The sequence below is a fragment of the Capsicum annuum genome, chromosome 6 (assembly GCF_002878395.1).
Source record: "Capsicum annuum cultivar UCD-10X-F1 chromosome 6, UCD10Xv1.1, whole genome shotgun sequence".
In the NCBI taxonomy this organism is placed as follows: Eukaryota; Viridiplantae; Streptophyta; class Magnoliopsida; order Solanales; family Solanaceae; genus Capsicum; species Capsicum annuum.
Window position 1 is genome coordinate 124,483,680 of NC_061116.1, and position 7,274 is coordinate 124,490,953.

General features: G+C 39.8%; 1 non-coding gene across 1 annotated transcript; it reads left to right on the forward strand.

Moving 5' to 3' along the window:
* Positions 1-5,941: 5,941 nt before the first annotated feature.
* LOC124899859 lies at positions 5,942-6,053 on the forward strand. Its single transcript, XR_007057422.1, has one exon. It is a non-coding gene; the product is annotated as a small nucleolar RNA R71 (small nucleolar RNA).
* The last annotated feature ends 1,221 nt before the right edge of the window (positions 6,054-7,274 follow it).

The following is a 7,274-nucleotide window of genomic DNA, read 5'->3' on the forward strand; positions in this document are numbered from 1 at the left end:
TTCTGTAACATAAAACTGTGGGAAGTAGTTATCTAACTGACATGCCCCAATTGTGCTGTTATAGCTAAGTTGGAGTCCAATCTGCGCCCTGATTGGAAAGGTGTCAATACCGCGCCACTGGTAAGGACAATATATGAGTAACCCTCATATAATAGGTAACTCTAGTGAGAACGGTTGGAACCCTCATATAACAGGTTAAGCTACCTCATATACCTTCAGATAGCAGGCTACGGGGTCTCAACCTATGCTGGCTACATAGTTCTGGAATGCAAGGATTGTTTCTAGGAATCATACCCTCATATAACAGGTGAGTCCCCATCCTTGGGTTCACTCGGTGCTAATTCCTACTCCCATTTGAATAGACACTAAACATGATTTATTGAACTGATCATGAGCTAAGTTATGGAATTTCGTTCACTAACGGAATACTACAGATATCTGGCAACTGACTGAGTCATGAGATCATAGAGATTTCCTAAGTCATAAGACTAGCTGAAGTCTAGGAATTCATAGCTTGACTGAGAGTATCGTAAAAATATGACATGGCTCTAGGCACACAGCTAATGTTTCAGGTACAAGTACCCCCAGGACTCGATAGAAGGAGACTGACAACGCATGACTTACTTGAATACATAATAATCACCATGACACATTTATTGAAGCATTTCATCAAACATCTAATAGGCATAAGCTTGTACATTCATGGGGATTTCATGGTATCATGCTAGTTACGTAATTTTCCTTCATCTAGGCATTTAATCAAACATATGGTAGGCATGGTATATGTAAATATCATTATTCAATTCTAATTTCATCATTCAAGGGTTTAAATTTTAGGGTTGCATGAATCTATTGCTATAGTAATTAAACCCACATAGAAATTATCAAAATCATGGAGTAAAATCCAGTTTCACATTTATCAACATGAACATGAGTAGCCAAATCATGAAAACATGTAGGAAATCCATAACTTGAGTTTTAGAAAAGGGATTCTTGGACTTCATGGACGAAAAGAGTCCATGAATGAACACTATGCATACCTGGGTTATGATTCTTGACGTTCTTGATCTTGGAGAATTGAAAATCCCTTAATTTCTTGAAGGATATTGGATTTTTGTTCTTAGGGATTGATATTAGAGGGAAGCCCTAATCTTATTTGTGAAATAATAATGAATGAAGTGTCTGAACTCGGGTATAATTGGGTATATATAGGCGGGTGATAAATGACCAAAATACCATCATTAAAATGACCTGGAACCACTGAACGTAATGTACGATGGTGGTCTCCGACGGTTAGTCGGACCTGCGACGGTCCGTCGGGCCCTACCGTCAGACCTGGGCAGAAACTGGTCCCACTGGTTATCTGCGATGATGGCTTTCGATGGTTCGTCGGACCTGCGATGGTACATCGGGCACTATCATCGGACCTGGAAAGAAAGCAGGTCAACTGCCTCGGTGCGACGGTCATGCTCGACAGTCCGTCGCTAGTCCGATGGTCTATCGACCACACCATCGTACCTGGGCTATTTTACTGCCTTCTGTATTTCGGCCATAACTTCCTCATCTGACACCGGATTTTGATGAAATTGGTATCGATGGAAAGCTTATTCAATTTCCCACGTGATAGGAAGTGAAAATGATAAAAAAATACCATGTGTACAAAATAGATTTGTAATTCAAAGAAAGTTCCAACATCCTTGAGATGGTTTTCAAGCTAAGAAAAAACACGGGTATTACAATATCTCCCCCTTGAGAACATTCATCCTCGAATGAGACTGACTGAGAGGAGAAATAATAAACTGAACATGAACTGAACATAAATAACTAAAACATGATCTCATGACTGACAAGACTAACAAGCTGAAAATAACATACTGAGCATGCATATTTTATGCATGTATAACTGATTCATGAATGCATAACTGAGTGTTCTTAAAGAACTAAGTTTCTCACAATAAGAATGCATGTCTGATGCATGACTATATAACTGACTGATACGTGAGTGCATGACTTAATATGCAATGGTGTTTGACACCAAGTTTATCATGGAGACATGAACATGAAACTGAATACTAAGTTAGTGATGAACACTAATCAAGAAATTAAGTAAGCTTAAGGAGAACTGTTACCTTGAGCTTGATCTGAGTTGGTGGAGAAGAGGTGAGGATACTTGGTGTCTGCTTTTGCTTCCCAAGTAGATCCCTCGATGGACTGATTTCGCCAAAGAACTTTAACTAGAGGGACTTCTTTGTTCCTCAATCTACGAGTCTGATAGTCTAAGATTTCTACTGGAATCTCTTCATAAGAGAGGCTATTCTGAACATAAATGCTCCGAATAGGGACGACAACTGATGGGTCACCTCTACACTTCTTGATAAAAGAGACATGGAAGACTAGATGAACTGAGGCTAGATCTGAAGGCAATTCGAGCTCATAAGCTGCCTTGTCGAAATGACTGGGAATCTTGAAGGGACCGACATATCGGGGACTGAGCTTTCCCTTCTTGCCAAATCTCTTCACTCTCTTCATGAAAGAGATCTTCAGATAGACATGATCACTAATCTCAAACTTGAGATCTTTTTTACGAACATCTGCATAAGACTTTTGTAGGCTCTGAGCAGCCCGGAGTCTTTCTCTGATCAACTAGACTTATACTAAGCCAGGACCTATGACTGAGGCCTCACTAAGTTTGAACCAACCAATCGGAGATCTACATCTCCTACCATAGAGAGCTTCGAATAAAGCCATCTGAATACTGAATGATAGTTGTTGTTGTATGCAAACTCAATCAAAGGAAAATGGTCATCCCAACTTCCCTTGAAATCAATTGCACACACCCTTAGCATATCTTCTAAAGTCTGAATGGTCCTTTCTGCTTGACCATCTATCTAAGGATGAAAGGTTGTACTAAGATGAACTTGGGTACTAAGACCCTTTTGGAACGCTTTCCAGAAATGAGAGGTGAATTGGGTACCTCTGTCTGAGATAATGGAAAATGAAACACCATGCAATCTGACAAACTCCTTGATGTAGAGTTTGGAGTAATCCTCGACTGAATAAGAGGTATGAACTGGAATAAAATGAGTTGATTTGGTCATCCTGTCTACAATGACCCAAACTGAATTATGCTGATGACGAGTTTGGGGAAAACCCGTCACGAAGTCCATATTTACAATTTCCCGCTTCCAAGTAGGAATACTGAACTCCTACATAGGACCACTGGGCTTCTGATGCTCTATGCTAACATGTAGAGCACTTAGCCACAAACTCTGCAATATCTCTCTTCATCCCACTCCACCAATAGATTTCCTGCAAGTCGCGGTACATGTTTGTGGCCCCTGGATAAATAGAGTAACGCGCACCATGCGCTTTCGCAAGAATTTGCTGCCTTATGTCATCTACGTCTGGAAAACAGAGACGATACTGACAACGAAGAACACCATCTCCCCCTTGGGAGAAAACCTTTATTTTCTGATCCTGAACTAATTCTTTCAACTTGACTAGGATGGGATCTCTAATTGCTTTTCTTTCACCTCAGAAACTAGAGATGATTCTGAACTACTCTGAACACATACACCACCCTCTGAAGAATCGACTAAGCGAACGCCTATTCTGGCAAACTGATGGACTTCTTGATCTAAATTCTTCTTACTAAACTCCAAATGAGAAACACTACCCATGGATAGCGTCAGCCACTACGTTGGCCTTGCCCAGATGATAAAGGACACTCATGTCACAATCTTTCAAGAGCTCTAACCACCTTCTCTGATGAAGATTGAGATCTTTCTGAGAAAAGACATACTGAAGGCTGTTGTGATCTATGAAGACATCTACATGAACTCCGTAGAGATAATGCCTCCAAATTTTCAAGGCAAATACTACGGCTACTAACTCAAGATCATGAGTAGGATAATTCTTCTCATGGGGCTTTAACTGTCTGGAGGCGTAGACTATGACCTTACCATGCTGCATGAGGACACAACCCAAACCTACTCTGAATGCATCACAATATACTATGAACCCATCTGAACCATCTGGAAGAGCTAAGACAGGAGCTGAGGTGAGTCAAGTCTTCAAATCCTGAAAACTCTTCTCGCAAGGATCTGACCACTGAAACTTGACTTTCTTCTGAGTCAATATGGACATAGGGGATACAATAGAAGAAAATCCCTTAACAAACCATATGTAATAGCCAGCCAGACCCAAGAAACTCCTGATATTTGATGGACAGACAAGGAGAGGCCAGTTTCTTACTGCTTCGGTCTTTTGAGGATCTAATCTAATGCCATCATCGGAAACGATATGACCAAGGAATGCTACTTCCCTTAGCCAAAATTCACACTTACTAAATTTGGCAAATAACTGATGATCTCTGAAAGTCTGAAGTACTATTCTGAGATAGTCGTCAGTGCAGGAATAGACCAGAATATCATCTATGAAGACTATGACGAACATGTCTAAGTACTGATTGAACACGTGGTTCATCAAGTCCATGAAAGCAGCTGGGGTATTGGTAATACCAAATGACATGGCTAAGAATTCAAAGTGACCATACTGAGTACGGAAAGCTATTTTCAGAATGTCACTTTCTCTAACTATAAGCTGATGATCGCTGGATCTGAGGTCTATCTTAGAGAAATAGCTGGCACCCTGAAGTTAGTCGAATAATTCATCGATTCTGGGAAAAGGATACTTGTTCTTGACCATGACCTTATTGAGTTGACGATAGCTAATGCACATTCTGAGAGAACTATCTTTCTTGCACAAAAATAAAATTGGTGTGCCCCACGGGAAAATATTGGGTCTGATGAATCCCTTATCTAAGAGATCCTTTAACTGACCTTTTAGTTCTATGAGTTCTACTGGTGCCATTCTATATGGCAGAATAGATATAGGCTGAGTATCTGGAAGGAGATCAATGCCGAAGTCTATTTCCCTTTCGAGATGAATTCCTGAAAGATCTTCGGGAAAGACATCTGGATATTCATTTATGACTGGAACTGATTCAAGACTAGGAGTCTCGAAACTAGAATCTCTAACATGAACAAGATGATAGACACATCCCTTAGATATCAATTTCTTTGCCCGAAGGTAGGAAACAAGCTGACCTCTGAACGCAGAAGTATTACTCTTCCACTTAAGGACGAGTTCATTCGAAAACTAAAACTGGACTATTCTATTTCTTCGGACCTGCGACGGTCCGTCGGGCGCTACCGTCGGACTTGGTTAGAAAGCAGGTCTACTACCTCAGTGTGACGGTCATGCTCGATGGTCTGTCGCTAGTCCAACGGTCCGTCGACCACACCGTCGTACGTGGGCTATTTTACTACCTTCTGTATTTCGGCCATAACTTCCTCATCTGACACCAGATTTTGATGAAATTGGTATTGATGGAAAGCTTATTCAATTTCCCATGTGATAGGAAGTGAAAATAATAAAAATACCATGTGTACAAAATAGATTTGTAATTCAAAGCAAGTTCCAACATCCTTGAGATGGTTTTCAAGCTAAGAAAAGACACGGGTATTACAGAAAACCCCCCGAGTAATTATCCAGATGCCAGATTTCCTCATCCAAATTCTTTTCTTCTTCATCATCGTCACAATATTTTGATGCTACGACATTTATCACTTTAGCGGGTGCACCTATAACATGCTTTGTCAAGAGTTTAAGTTGGGTCATCATTTTTGCCATGTTCTGCTCATTTTTTTCATTTCGCTTTCTTTGTTCATTATCGACCATGGTAGTAGTAGAAGGGATCTTGAGAGCTTCGATTTTTCAAGTATGCCAACTTTGATTTTTCTTTGATACTTCTCTAATCAATAAAAAGGCCGCATGGTGGTGCAACTCCACTCGAGAACTGCCTGCCGCATTATCCAACACCATTTTGTTTAATGGATCAAGGGCACAATAGAAGATCTCGAGAGGCATCTTCTCCGGGACTTCATGATTTGGGCATTGAGATAGCTTACCATTAAACCTCTCCCAAGCTTCAAACAACGGCTCTCCATTCATTTGTCAAAAATTCACAATCTCATCCCACTTTTGAAGCATTTTTTTTGGTGGAAAATATCTATCAAGAAATACTGTAGTAAGCTCATCCCAAGATGTAATTGAGCTGCGTGGAAGTTAGCAAAGCCATAAAACCACCTCAACCATTAGTGAAAACGAAAAGAGGCGAAGCCGAAAGAATTCTTGAGTAATGTGTGCTATATTTAATAACACACACACTTCCATGAAATTCTTCAAATGGACATTTGGGTCCTCAAAGGATTGACCCCCGTACAATCCTTTCATTTGCAACATATGAAGCATGAAGCTAGACAGATGGAAAACTTTGTTCCCATTAGCTGGTAGGATACAGATTGCACTTGTTTATCTTGCTTTATTTTACAGGCCCTCATCATCTAGCAGGGCATCAAAAGGGCCCATATTTCTTGCACTATCACTCGTTGTTTTGTTAACACTTTGATTGTCTACAAAAGATCAAAAATAACAAATAAAGTAAATTACACCACCCCTGGTATTTCCAAGTAAGAATCACACCGCACAAGTGAAATCTATATTCCACTCCCCAGTAACGACGTCATTATGATAACGCTCAACTCACTCTAATATTTGAGGGGTGAGGCAGTCATTGTCAATAACCCAATTAGAGTTGGGGTCGAATCCACAAGGAGCGAATTATAAATTTCAAGTCCTATGGGTGCTCTAATTACTAAAAAGTTACCCGAAATGATAATAAACAAGACATATAAAATAAAAAAAGGGGATTGGTTTGTAATAATTTTCGACTACCAATGAACGAATATGACACTTTTGATTTAAAATCAAGATTAGAGAGGATCTTGAGATTATGTCTACCTAAAGATAAAGCATATGGGTTGACGATGGTTTAGCATGAAGCTTAGTTGTTGACAAAAGTATAGGCTAGGTCGAAAGTCATTGTAGTCAATCTTTCAATAAAACTGCTAAGATTTCACCCATTAGCTCTTTCGAGCACCTAATAAGTATGCAATTCGTAATCATCCAAAACCTCAAACAAGCATCCCTATTTCTATGATGATGCTCTTGCCATGATTTACACTCCAAATACACTTATTTCTAAGATTGCAAAAGGTAGTAAACCACATTCTCAATTTTTCACCATTACCTTGTTCCCCCTATAACCCTCTTTCAAGGATGTTATGGGTTACCTCAAGTTCACCTTCACCCCTTTTTCAAAGATAATGAAGGGTTTTTTAGAGTTTGAGGTTTTCACCCATCAAATTCAT